The sequence below is a fragment of the Capsicum annuum genome, chromosome 5 (assembly GCF_002878395.1).
Source record: "Capsicum annuum cultivar UCD-10X-F1 chromosome 5, UCD10Xv1.1, whole genome shotgun sequence".
In the NCBI taxonomy this organism is placed as follows: Eukaryota; Viridiplantae; Streptophyta; class Magnoliopsida; order Solanales; family Solanaceae; genus Capsicum; species Capsicum annuum.
In genome coordinates this window covers 128,745,428-128,760,279 of record NC_061115.1, presented here as the reverse complement: position 1 = coordinate 128,760,279, position 14,852 = coordinate 128,745,428, and positions in this window count along the sequence as shown.

Sequence of the window (14,852 nt, the reverse complement as noted above, 5' to 3'; positions counted from 1 at the left end):
TTCTGTAACGGCAATGGCATAGATGATTTAAACTTTCAAATGTGGTGGTATAGATGAGCACAACTTATAATGGATGTCATAGATGAACCATTTCTAATTGTTAGATGACATATTTGAGCCTTTTCTCTTTATACTATGGCAAATTTTGATGAGGAGAAACACTATTAATCATAGTGGTAGGATGTCCTGCAATACCCTGATCATGGAGATTAACAGGAATATACCCTTTTTGGCTACTAGCAGATTGTAACAACCCTTTATGTTATTATAAGTAAGTCTAATCTACAAAAAATTGGGCTAGGACTTTCTCCAAATTAGGAGTTAGAATTTTCAGGATTGACTAGTCTTGGATGAAATTCAAGCGAAGTATGATCCAAAAAAAAATTAGGAATGGACTAGATAAATATAATAGCTTTTGAGATATTTTTATGTTAGCTATGATGATCAGGAATCCTTAGGATTGTTGAAAGTGAATTCAGATAAGCTGAACTTTCAATATCAAACTTGTCGTAAATGAGTTAGCTCAAAATGTCATGATTTGAGGGTGCATTGCAAAAAGGCAAAACAGAGAGTAATCCCAAGTTTCTACCTCTCCACACCTACTTAGCAGGTGGTAGTCTGCTATGATGATGTTGCTATAGTGGGAGTCAAAGCCATTCAATTCCTACATAGCGAACGTAGTCCATTATAGCCGGACTGGACTGCTATAGTAGAATTAGACTGCTATAGCGAGATATACGAGAATTTATGTACGAATTACTCCAAAATAGTTTATTATTTTCTAAATTTATTTTGAAGAGAGCTTAGGCATTTTTGGATAATTTTCACCCGTTGTTTGCAAAAATCAATAGATTTTGTACAAAGAAGACAACAAACTGACGGATTGTTTTGCCAACATTGTTTTCTGTTTTGTAGGTACATAGGTTGTGCAATTTCATTATTTTTAGAAAGTCCCAACACAAGAAAAAAGGATAATTAATTTTGAGAAGAGACAAATGCCTAATCGTCGACTCAAAAAGTGCCAAAGCAGGATTTTTCGCATGGCAAGTGCTAATTTACTACAAGTATTTTTACAACAATAGTTTAGTGTTAAACAATAGCGACTTCAGGGTGATAAAGAAACACCTTTAGCTGGCAAAATTCAAGATCTTAGCATCCATGAATGGTTTATGTGGTCTTGATTAGATCTTTACTATTGTAGTGGTATTAGCCTCTTATAGGCTCATTCTTTAGGAAAATAATTTGATATTTACCAGTCGATATTTCTTGCTTCTATAATCAATTGAAAATGATTTTTATGGGAGTTTCTTCCCAATTGGGATTCTCAATGTTGATGATAGTGAGTTGAAGAAGTCTTCAATAGGCATATTTTATGACACTTGTGAGAATTTTAAGTATCGGAGATGAAATCTACCCCAGCTGTATGTTGTTTAGATCAATGCAACTTTATTTAGTAAAAGAAATTCTCCGATTTTCATCTAACGAGGTTCGACATATGGATCAAATACTTGAGTAAATTTGTTGGATAAAGATGAAGACGAACCTCACTTTCCTTATAGTGTTTCTAGATAGTTCAATTTTTTCTGTTTGTTTCCTTTTGCTTTTTGATTGTTACTTTTGTTGGAGGGATGGGCTTGATTTGGGCCTTAAAATATTGAATTGTTTGAATAAAGGAACAAGTACCCTTCCTTACTAATTACACATAATTCCACTTTGTCAGAGAAATTTTCACCAGACTGCCCCGCCCTTTTCATCATTTTGGGATCAAAATTCCGGGTGAACTTAACGCTATCATTTTTTATCGTGTCAGCTCTTAATTTATTTCCTTTATTTGATTAGTTTTTTCTTTCATACTTTGAATCGTTCATTTGTTGTTGCACGTGGTGGCCCGTGTTTCCTATTCAATTTAATTTTGTCTTTATTTTTCTTTTGTCCATTTCATTCTTACCAACTTTATCTTTATCTATTTTTTTTTCTTTTGAGATATAAACTAAAATGTTGAATAACTTATTTAGATTAGTAAAAATATAAAATTTAATTAGATTAAAATAATACAAAATTAAAAAAAGCTAAAGTCATTAGTTTATTTACTAGAATCTAAATTAATGAAAAATATATTTTTATAATTAAATAACTAGACTATAATAACAAATAAATAAATACCAAAATCCACTAGCTTTAAATATATTATGATGGTATATTAAGGAGTGTCTTATTAAAGGATGATACTATATGGTATATAGATAATTGTGATGGTATCATGGATAGTGTCTCATTGAAGGATAATATCTTGTCAGCATATAGATATACTATGTTGGTATACTGAGGAGTGTCTTATTGAAAGACTGAAGCAGTACTTCATGATACCATCACAATATATCAATATATTATGATTATATCATGAAGAATTCTGTTAATGATACTATGAAAGTGTCATAAAGAATTGAGAAATGTTTTACTGAAGAACTGAAGCAGTCCTTCATGATACCATGTCTTTTATAGAGTACTATGATAGTATTTGGAACAAGCTAAATTTACTGTGATGGCATCATGGATGTTTGACTGAATGGCTGAAACATGCACCAATGATATCATGATAGTATATAAAATATACTATGATGATATCATTGAGGACTGAAACAAACCTCAATAATACCATGAAAATATATAATCATATTGCAATGATATTATGGAGGTCTCATTGAAAGAGTGAAGCAAATCTCATGAATGATGACATGACAGTGTATATATATACTGTGGTGGCATCATGAAGGTTTTACTGAAATACAAAAGCAAACTTCAATTATATCATGACAACATATAAATATATTGTGATGGTATCATGATAGATAAAAGAAAACCTCAATGATACAATTTCAAAATAAATATATTATGATGATATCATAAGAGTCTCACGAAAAGATTGAAGCAGACATCAATAATGTCACAATAGTATCAAAATATACCATGATGTATCATTACAGCCTGAAACAAAAATTAGTGATACCGTAACAGTACATAGATATAATGTGATAGTATCACTGAGGTCCCACTAAAGGATTGAAGCAGACATCATTGATACCATAATAATATACAAATATACTATGATGGTATCATTATGGATTGAAATAAATTACAATGATACCAAGTGAGTATATAGATATAGTATGATGGTATCATAAAGGTCTCATTGAAGAATTAAAATAAACATCAATGATACCATGATAGTGTATAAATATATGATACGCCCAAATTACACCTCTGTTACGAGGGAATAAGCAGTCGTCGTCAAATATATAACCCAACTAGGTTGGGGTCGAATCCCACAGGGAATACTGTGTTCACTAAGTATTGTGGTTGTTACTAGACTGTTGATCAAAGGTTCCGAATTAAAGGGGGGTTTTGGTTTGTAAACTTTGTTATGTTACTCGTAACAGTAAGTTTTCCAGACAGTGATTTTTATTGTAAATAGTAATTCAATGAGAATAGAAAAACTAGAGTTATGGTTACCAAGATGTTCAAACAGCTAGGGTTGTGAATTATTTTGAATCTCCAATTAATTACTTTAATTGTAAGAGTTATTGAATCCTATAATTTACCCATTTATTTCTCAACTTAAATGAGTAGATTATCCTTCAATTTTCTCAAACTTAAAGAATACGTTAATTTATTCAATTATCCTCTTATGTGGGCTGATACCGTTAAGGCATCAACCCTTAACCTAAAGGTTAAAGCCTTTAGATCCCATGTAAGCCTCTTTTTTTCCTAACAAGCACTTTTCTATTCGAACAAGTGATGTTCTTGGTCTCGCCCTTCAAGTTTTCAACCAAGAAAGGTCATTATTGTGAAGAGGGGTTTATACAACTTTAGTTAATTATGGAAATCAAACATTTTCACAACCCCAATCAGCTTTTCACATCAAGGCTTCCATAACCCTAGTTATGGGAGCTTAGCCACACATTTCCATAGAAGAAGAAGTCATTGTATTTCTCATAAATAAATTTAGAAAATACTTACAAGAATCAAAAGATTTGTTCTTGAATCTTCAGAAGAAAATATGCATAAAAATGTTTAGATCCCAAATTCTAGCTTGATACCCAGAGAAAACCACGTTACAATAAGTTTCAATGTTAAAAAATAGGATAGAAAATCACTAAATAAAACCTGAACTGGGTATTAAGATGTTCCCAGGTGTAGAGGATTTAAAATTTGAATCTCAGAAAAGTCGTGTCTAAGTTGACGGTCTAATTGACGGCCCATTGGAAGCTTGACGGCCATTGCTTGGGCCGTCACTGAATATCCCAGGAAGTTCAGTTCTATTAAGGGCTAACAGTCATGTTAGCGGACCGTCGCTAGATTGACGGTCCATCGCAGAGGCCGTTGCTAGATCCTCCAAAATCCTGAGTTCTGCTTAAGCTTGATGGCCAAGTTGGTGGTCCATCGAAAGGTTGACGGTCTACCACTTGGATCGTCACATGAATTCTCTACTTAAAGCATTCTGTTTAGCTCTGAAGGCTATCCCGATGGTCCATCGCATGGCTGACGGTCTTCCAATTTGAGTGTCGATGTCCTTTTTCTGCTATTTTTCCATGTTTCTCTTCCAACTAACTCCTTAATCCTAAAACACTAAAATCCAGTATTAGATACAACAATAATTTCTTGAAAACATATAATTATCTCTTAAAAAAGATGTAAAATATTCTATCAAAAGCTGAAACATCAACACCCTTAACTTAAGACAATTGCTTGTCCTCAAGCAACTCAACATCAAATAGCATACATGAATAACACAGTAATAGACAATCGACCATTGAATCAAATTCCACACAACAATTCACTTGTCATCTCACTCATATGGGCTCAACACATCAGGATCTATAATCACCATTGACTATGATTCAACACACACAAACATAGATATCATATCCCATAGAGATCAGCAAACTAAGTGTAACTCAGGTTGCCCACACAGTTAATAAAATGCACCACTCTTTATATTTTGTGGATATGAACCAAAACTTTCACACTCATCAAAGAAGTTACAAGCATAGTGTACATACCCATAGGCTTGATCTTATCATCCAACGCTCCCTTGTAGTTGATTTGCCAAGATTAAGCAGGTTTTTTCTAGGCTTGTATTGAGGCTTCAGGCTAGGTAAGGAAGGATTTTTGGAAAAGCAACTCAACATTGTGACTTAACTCTCTTTACCCTTGAATTCTACCCACTAAGGCTACTACTTTATTAGTTCACTTACCATTCTCTCATTCATTTATACTTTACCATAATACCCTTTTTTTAAACATGCAAGCATCAACCACCCTCAATTTATACTAATGCAGCCAGTCAAGGTGCACAATGTCTTGAATAGACTAGGGCCAATGGTTTAAACTAAGCTCTAAACCAACTTTTCGTTAGACAGCTAACCTCTTGACAATAGCCACCCTCAACTTAGGTGTTTTACCTAAGTTTAGGTACACAATGTACAATATCAAATCAGGGCCAAAGTTAGGTGTTAACAACCTAAAGAGAGTTAATTAGAGTTTTTGGTGATGAAGAAAACTAATACAAGCTAAAAAAGGGTTCAAAAATAGAAAATCTTTTTGGTGGGGTTAATTATTTTGGATAAGTGAACTGAATGTACAAGGAGGCATGCTATCCTATCCTATAGAATCAACCACAAAATGACATCAATGAACCAGGAAAGTTCTGGGTACAACACTATGAAAAAACTAACACAAATACTCGCACACACAGGCAACTGAGTCAAACTCATTTTGCTACTCTTAAGATTTCCATCACATGTCATGCATATCTTATATGATAATGCCAATTATAGATTCACTAAAGGTTGTCATATATGCTAAAACATAGGAGTAAACAGTCATATAAATATGTTCATAGCCTTATACCAACATCATTCATCATCCATATACACACTAAGATGCTAAAATAAAAGATACTTTTATAAATAAACATTAACAACAAATATTTACATCACAACTTAAGAAAAGAAAAATACAATCCTAGACATATCGATTCTACTAGATAGCAAATGGGAGGAAAATAACATTGGAAAAAAACCCCCGTGGTACAAGTACACCTACCCCCACAAAAAATAAATGCTTTGTCTTTAATGCATTGAATTAAAGTACAGAAGAGGTGAATACTTGTAATTCCTTTTATTTATCTAAGGCATCTGTAAAATGTGATGAGGCTCTAGTGTCCTCACCTACTGCAATGTTGACCCTTGTGGTGGTAGGGGTACTCATAATCTCATCCTCTAGAATCGAAGGTATCACCTGAGGTGGGTCAGAACTGGGCCTCCTTGCTGGGGAAAAACTTATAGAAACTCCTGAATCTTCATCTGACACCTTCTTTTGTCTTCTCTCCTTATCTCTTCTTGATATTTTTGAAGCTTTCCTCATATTATACTTCTCTCTCTCTTCAGGTGTCATTGATTCTATCTTTTTTTTCTCATTACTTTCCCTTTTGCACTTTCATTAACTTGCTTTTTGCCTTTATCTTTTAGTGGATTTCCCATAAAATTAACAATTCTTTCACCCTCATCACTCATCACTAGGGCTGGGTCAAAGACGGGCTACTGATACTGCTTGTTCTTCAACTTTGCTATGTCAGCCTGTGCCTGTTTAAACTCCACCATGAACTTGCCAGATCTTGAATGGACATTTCATTCAACCTCTTGTTGATACAGTCTTCCATGTGATCCATCCTCAGCTAAATATTTTGGAATGGACGGATTGCTTCTGCCATAATTTTATCAATAAAAGGTTTGATGTAAAGCCATGTGTCCAGTTGTTTCTGAAATTTCTTCTACAACTTCACCGACTTGGCAAAATTCTCCTGCGCCAACCTATATTCTATGTAATATGCCCCACCCATTGGTGGCGCAGACCCTTACCCTTCAGATGTACTTGGTAGCATATAATTAGGTGGCACATAAGTGGCAATGGGCAACGACATACCTGAGGGGATTTTTGAAGTGTTTGGGACCGATGCGGATTGGGTCTAATAAGCTTGAGGTTTAGTGACCCACATCTCAAACTTTGAATCATCTTTTGATTTCTCAATATCTTACCTATGTGTTGCCCGTACTTCATTATCAACACCTCGAATCAAGGGCATATTCGCTTGCCTGCATAACTCCATGATTACACATGGGAATGGTAGTGCACTTGCCACTTTATGTGCCCTCACAAATAGTTTATTAGCAATTACTTAGCCGAAATCAATCTTCAATCCTAAAATTAAAATAGCGAATAACATCGCTCTGTGGCTATCTAAATTTACATCACCTCCGGTTGGCATCAACCTCAATCTAACAACAAACCACTAGAAGTTAGCTCTGAAGCTAAGGAAGTACTTAGAAATATGCTCAGGTGAGTTGGTTGCCCAGGAAGGGTTAACATCATCAGTCAGCAGCCCAGCCAACCAAGGTCTCTGAGTCGATGCAGATATTAGCCGGTACTCAAGATCAGGAATAGAAGGTGACGCTTTATTGTTAGGCCAAAATAATATCTTGTTTTTTAGTTCGAGCAGATATATCAATGTCAACTCCTCAGACTGGGACTAACTCCTTATTGGGCAAATCTGAGATTTTCAAGCCCTTTGGACAATCTTTTTCTACCAGCACCAAATAATAGCAAAGAACTTCCTTACTAAATTTGGCTAATATAATTCAGGTGGCTTAATCATCCAGGCCAATTTGTACTCATTAAAGTGACACTCCATCCGGGGATTTATGCAACTCCGTTGTCACTATCTGGTACTCTTTAACTAATGGCCTTTTGGTTGCCCTGCTTGCTGTCGGCTCCAATCTGTCAAGTAATTTATCCTTTGATCCCTCGAGTTACCACCTAAGTGATTCCCTCATTTGAGGGTCCTTTCTTTTGATTAAATTCGCTTCCTTGGTATCTATTTCAACAGGGCCAGTTTTTGCCTCAACGAGGTTAGGGTTGGATGTATTGACCCCTTCTTCATCTGGACTTGAACAAGTACTGCTAGTGCTGCTCTCACTCTCCTCTTCAGACTAGAAGAGTATAGGGATTGTCCTATCTCTTTGTCGGGTGATAAAGAACAGTGTCTCCCCACTTCTAGTCGGCTCACTTCTTCCTCGTGCTCTACCCCCACCTCTGGTCAAAGGGAGTTTGCATGCCATAATGCCTAAAAATGGGACAAGGAATTAGTTTACAGGTCAAAAAAACTAAAAATAGTTGAAAATGTGGCTTGACGGTCAACCTGATGGTCCATCGATGTTGCGACGGTCTATCGAACTGACCGTCAGTCTTAACCAGTAGGTGATGATTTGTAAGAGTCTTGCAACGGTTGAATTGGCGGTCTGTCAAGTTACTGATGTTCCACCAACCGCCAAGTGGTCCATCGCGTCTTATCCAGTGAGTAATAGTTTTGGGACTTTTGTAATGGTCCACCCGATGGTCCATCGCAGGTCCGATGGTCTGTCAGGCTGACCGTCAGCAACCCTTTTCAGTCTAAACTTCACTTTGACATTTTTCCAAACACCTGATGTACATCAGTCGATTTTTAATATCACAATGACATCAATTTCATATTTAAGTACAAAATTTTCTACTTTAAGCACATGGGTTACTTAGACGTCACCCAAAAACAGAGTATATCAGAGTTTGATAATCAAAAATATCATCAACAAGGCAAAAAAAGAACAAGATGACATTGTTTTTGTAGTATTGAAATTTCGTGCATTTGAATTCATTATTGCAACCAAAATTTGAAAGAAGTTTGATCATACCTGGACTTCAGAGTGCTACTCAATACTCAACTTGCAACTTCAGAAAATAAAAACAACTTAAGGCTTTTATCAGTGATTTCTACTTTGGTTGTGATGAGGAGAAGAGAAGGATGTGTGTGTTTAAATAGGAGAGAAAAGAAGAGGGAGAGTCCTAAAAGGAAGTAACTTATTCCAAATTCTTTGAATTTAGAAGGAGTTAAACAACTGTAGAATTTGAAAAGGTATCAACGTCTGTACTCATTTTCTCTTATCGATTTAAAAGAAAATTGGGTTGGTTTCTTCAAATTTAAATAACATTTAATTAGCTTGACCCAACCCACACTTAGGGTTTCATCGATGGCCAATGCGATAATTCGTCGGGTGCCCAATTGTCCATCTAGTTTGCCATCACAGAGACCAGGAAATTATGCACTGCTGTGATTGCTTAGTCGATGGTCCGTCAGTGATGCGATGGTCCATCAACCAATCCGTCAGTCCATTCCAGTATTTTAGAATTTCAGCCTTAGTGCGATAGAGAAAGCAATAATTCATCGAGGCAGCGATGGTCCGCCAACTCAACCGTCAAGCCTTATCCAAAATGTCCAATTTTTTACATGGCTTTGACGGTTCAAATGACGGTCCATCGGGATCCTGACGGTCCATCGATCTTTCCATCAACCTTCTTTTCAACTGTAGAACTCCTTTCTTTTTGTATTTTCAGCCGTGTACACTTCACAAACACATCAGATTGCACAAGAACAACAAATGAAATCTAACTATGATCGCAGCAACATTTTGTGGGTTGCCTCCCACTAGAGTCTGATTTAATATCGCGGCACAACTCAGTTATCTTGATTACTCAGACTTCATCGAGATAGATAGTAGCTATGCACTCTATCGAGTTCATTGAACAAATAACAGCTTCACTCATTGCCTATTAACTTTGAAGACACTTTCGTCTTTATTTTTAAGTTCAACTACTCCAGATGAGTAAACTTGGTTAACTTTGAATGGTCCAGACCATTTGGATTTACATTTACTTAGAAAGAGTTTTAATCTAGAGTTAAAGAGGATTACCTAATTACCTTTCTGAAAGTTTCTCTTTGCAATCAACCGATTATGGTACTTTTTCATCTTCTCTTTGTAAGGATCTACTCTTTTATAAGCACCGAGACGGAACTCATCCATCTCATTAAGCTATCCCAATATCAACTCTGTTGCCTTATTCCTATTCAAACTCAACTTCTTGAGTGCCTACAATGCTTTATGCTCCAATTTAATCAGCAAGTGACATGTCTTGCCATAAACCAATTGATACGGTAACATGCCAATAGGTGTCTTGAAATTTGTTCTATATGCCCATAAGGCATCATCAAGCTTCCTAGACCAGTCTTGTCTACTTGCATTCACCATTTTAGCAAAAATGGCTTTAATTTCTCTATTCGAAATATCCTTTTGCCTACTGGTTTATGGGTGGTATGGAGTTGCTACACTTTGTTGCTTAACACCATACTTTGCTAAGGAAGCCTAAAATACTTAGTTGCAAAAGGAAGATCCACCGTCTCTTATGATGGTGTGAGGCACTACAAATTGAGAGAAAATGTTCCTTTTAAGGAATGCAACAACTCTTTTCCCTTTATTATCTAGCAACGCGATGGTCTCAACCTATTTCAATACATAATCAACAATAACTAAAATGTATTTCATCCCATATGAGCTCACGAATGGCCCCATGAAGTGGATTCTCCAGATGTCAAACAACTCTACTTCCATTATGTTTTAAGATTAACCCTTGTCGTTGGTATTGGTCATATCTCCGAATGAACTTGTAAGCATCTTTGAATAACGTCGGCCAATAGTAGCCACTTTGCAACACTTTCCTAGTAGTTCGTCCACCTGCATGGTGACCTTCAACCGGAGAGGCATGTCAAGCTTCCAAAATGTTTAGCATGTCTACTTCTTGGACACACCTTTTTATAATATTATATGCACTGTTCCAAAACAAGTATGGCTCATCCCAAAAGTAATGTGTCATATCATGAAGAAAATTCTTTCTTTGGTGAAAAGAAAGGTTCTCCGGAATAACCTCACTTACCATATAGTTTGCAAAGTCTGCATACCACGACACTCTTTCTAACACAGCAACCAAGATTTCCTCATCTGTAAATGCATCATCAATTTCTAGCTTATCCTCAAGTACTTGACCTCCCTCTAGTCTAGACAAGTGGTTTGCGACTTGATTCTCACATCTCTGTCTATCTTTGACTTCGAAGTCAAATTCTTAGAGAAGCAACACCTATCTGATTAATCTCAGCTTCATATCTTTCTTAGCCAGCAAATATCTCAAGGCGGCATGGTCTGTGTGGAACACCAACTTGGTTCCTAGAAAATAAGCTCGGAACTTCTCAAAAGCATAAACAACTACAATATGTTCCTATTCAGTAACAGTGTAGTTCTTCTGAGAACCGCTTAAGGACTTGCTGGCATAATAAATAGGATGGAATAGCTTATCCCTTTTCTGGCTAAGTACAGCCCCAAGCACCACTCCGCTTGCATTGCACATAATCTCAAATGGCTTTGACCAATCTGGAGCAATAATAATAGGAGCATTAACCAATTTCCCTTTTAGGCATTTGAATGCCTTCAAGCAATCGTTAACAAATATAAACTTGGCCTCCTTCTCCAAAAGTTTGCAAAGTGGGTTTGTAATTTTTGATAAGTCTTTTATGAATCGCTGATAGAAGCCTGCTTGACCAAGAAAACTACGTACTCCCTTTACTAAAATGGGGGTGGTAGCTTCTCAATAACCTCGACCTTAGCTCGATCGACCTCAATCCCCTTGGCTGAAATTTTATGACCTTGGACAATGCCCTCCTTTATCATGAAGTGGCATTTCTCCCAATTAAGCACAAGATTAAAATCCTCACACCGCAGCAAGGCTTTACTCAAATTCATCAAACACAGCTCAAACGAATCACCGACTATTGAGAAGTTATCCATGAACACCTCCAAGGTGTCTTCAACCATATTGGAAAAAATAGACATCACGCACTATTGAAAAGTAGTGGATGAATGACATAGACCAAACAACATCCTCTTGAAGGCAAAAGTCCCATACGGGTAAGTAAATATCGTCTTTTACTGATCCTCCAGGCTATAGAAATCTAGTTATAGCCAGAATACCCATCTAATAAACAATACCACCATCTTCTCGCCAACTGATCAAATATTTGATCTATAAAAGGCATTGGGAAATGGTCCTTTGAAGTTAATAAGTTAAGCTTGCGATAGTCCATACAAATTGTCCACCCAGTCACAGGCCTGAGCGGAATCAACTCATTTTTCTTGTTTGCTACAACAGTCATGCCCCTTTCTTGGGCACGCATTGGACAGGCCTCACCCACTTACTATCAAAAATGGGATACACAACTCCTGCATCAATCCATTTGATGATCTCCTTCTTAACCATCTCGTGCATTGGTGGGTTAAGAAGACATTGATACTCAATGGTCGATGTACAATCTTCCTTAAGCTAGATTTTGTGAGTGCAAATACTCCGAGGAATACCAATAATATCTGTAATAGTCCAGCCTATCGCCCTTTTGTACCTCTGAAGAACAGAGATAAGTTCTTTCACTTGCTTCTTACCTAGATCTGCTACAATAATCATGGGTAAAGTGTTTCCACTGTCTAGAAACACATACCATAGATGGCCAGACAATTACTTTAACTCTAACACTGGTGGATCTTCAATAAATGGCTTCGTTGGTGGTGTTGGGCAATTTTTAAGATCTAGATCCAGCTTCTTGGGAGCATAAGAATATGCTCCTATTCCAGTCAAGGCAAAAACAATCTCCTAATACTCTTCGATGCATTTGCTATCAAAATTCATCAAGACAGCAGCCAAAGGCTCGACAATGAGTTTTTCCTCTATTAGCACTTCTTGCTCATCCTCGTAATAAACATCCATAATAGAGAACACACACATTTCCTTGTGCTTCATCATATATTGGCACATATCAAATCGAACTACTTCATCATTAAGCCTGAATAAGAGCCCATTATCTCACCAGTCAATAAGTATACTTCCAATTATAAGGAAGGGTCGACCCAAGGTTATGGGTACTTCAAAGTCCACCTCATAATCCAGAATAACAAAATTTACAAGGAATATAAAGCTGGCCACCTTCACTAGAACATAATACAAAATACCCACTGGTCTCTTAACCGCCCTGTCTGCTATTACTAGTCACATGTTTGTGGGTGTAGGATCTCCCAAACCTAGCTTCTTATAAACAACAAGTGGAATTAGGTTAATACTTGCTCTTAGATCACATAAGGCCTTAGCAAAATTAAAAGACCCGATAGTACAAAGAATCATGAAGGCTTCTGGGTCCCTTTTTTTTTACACCAAAGACCTTGTTGAAATAGCACCACAATGGTGAAGGTTATCCACCAATTCGAAGCTCACTGTCTTTCATGAACTTAGCATACCTAGGCATCTGCTCTAATGCCTCTACTAAAGGGCGGTGGTGGTTTTAGAAGGGTAGTAACCACTGCCTCCTTCTCCTTTTTCTTTGCTTTCTCTAACTCATCAACCTGGTACTGGTTAAATGTAATCACTTTATCATCCAACTTTTCAGACTCCACTGGTTGGGTTTCATCAATATCAAACTCTTCTTTAATCACATCATCGATTACAACTTTTCCTACAGAAGGGCTAGATAAAGATTTACCACTTTGAGTGGTAACTTCCATGCATGCGCCATTATTTCGAGGATTCTGCACTATATTACTAGGTAATGTACCATTCTTTCTCTAATTAAATATGGCTAAGAGTTGGATCATCTACTGCCCTAACTGCTTAATAGAGGTTGAGTGCGAATTCACTAGCTGACTCATGGAAGATAAGTCATTCTTAATTATTGTAAACCCAACATTAGTAGCCTCAACTCCCTTTAATAGTTTATTTATCATGTCCTCCATAGACATCTTGTATGAACTAGTAGCTGCATTGTCCCAGTTTCCAAGAGGTACATATATTCCACTCCTATCATTTTTGTTCTTCCAGCTCCCTTGGTGCCTATCTTTGTAACCAGTCTTGTCATAATAGTTCCGACCTTGATTACCTTAGCTATTGCCTCGGAAACCCCCTGGGTATTTAGATAGTTTGCCTCCTCTTTAGAATCAGAATCAGTTCTACTTTGTGATCTAACAACTTTTACGTTCTCAATCTTTGAGGACAATAAGTGTTTAGTAAGCAGATCCATCTATATTTTCATGTGTTCCATGTCCTGGTCACGCTCTTCATCTTTTTAATGCTGCTCTGACGACATACCAATAGTCATAGTGGGAATTACTACCACTAAATCCCTGGTATGCCAAGCTTTACTTATCTTAGTTAACTGTTCCAACATATCTACACCCTCGTTGAATGTAAGCTCCATGAATGCTCCTCCTGCTGCATTATCAACTGTTGGTTTAGTTATAGAGTTCAAAGATCTATAGAAGGACTCGAATAAGTACCCATTAGTCATCTTGTGGTTGGGACACTGTGTCAACTTTTTATTAAATCGCATCTCAGTTTAATGCAGTGCCTCATTTGGTAATTGTATGAAATTGCTAATTTCATCCCTCAACTATAACATCCTGGAGGGCGAAAAGAACCTTTTTAGGAAAGGTCCTTTCAATTGCCTCCAGTTTGTTATAAAATCGGGAGCCAACTCATTAACCATATTATTGCCTCCTCAGACAGAGACAACAGGAATAATCGATGACGAATGTCATTTTGACCAACACCAGGGTTATCAAAGGACTTGCAAATGTTGATATAATTTACCAAGTGCATTTTTGGGTCATCTCCTGGACGTCCTCCAAACAACCCCTTAAAATTTAGCATCTATATCATGATGCTGGTTATGTTGAACTTCACCCCAAATACTAGTGGAGGTGGAATAATCGCTCCTATAGTACCAACTTCGTCCAAGTCATTTTCCTTCTCATCAAGATCAAATTACACAGTATGTGTAATGACCCGAGACTACCCCTAGTCGTTACACAGTGCTTACAGTTCTAAACGAGCACAAG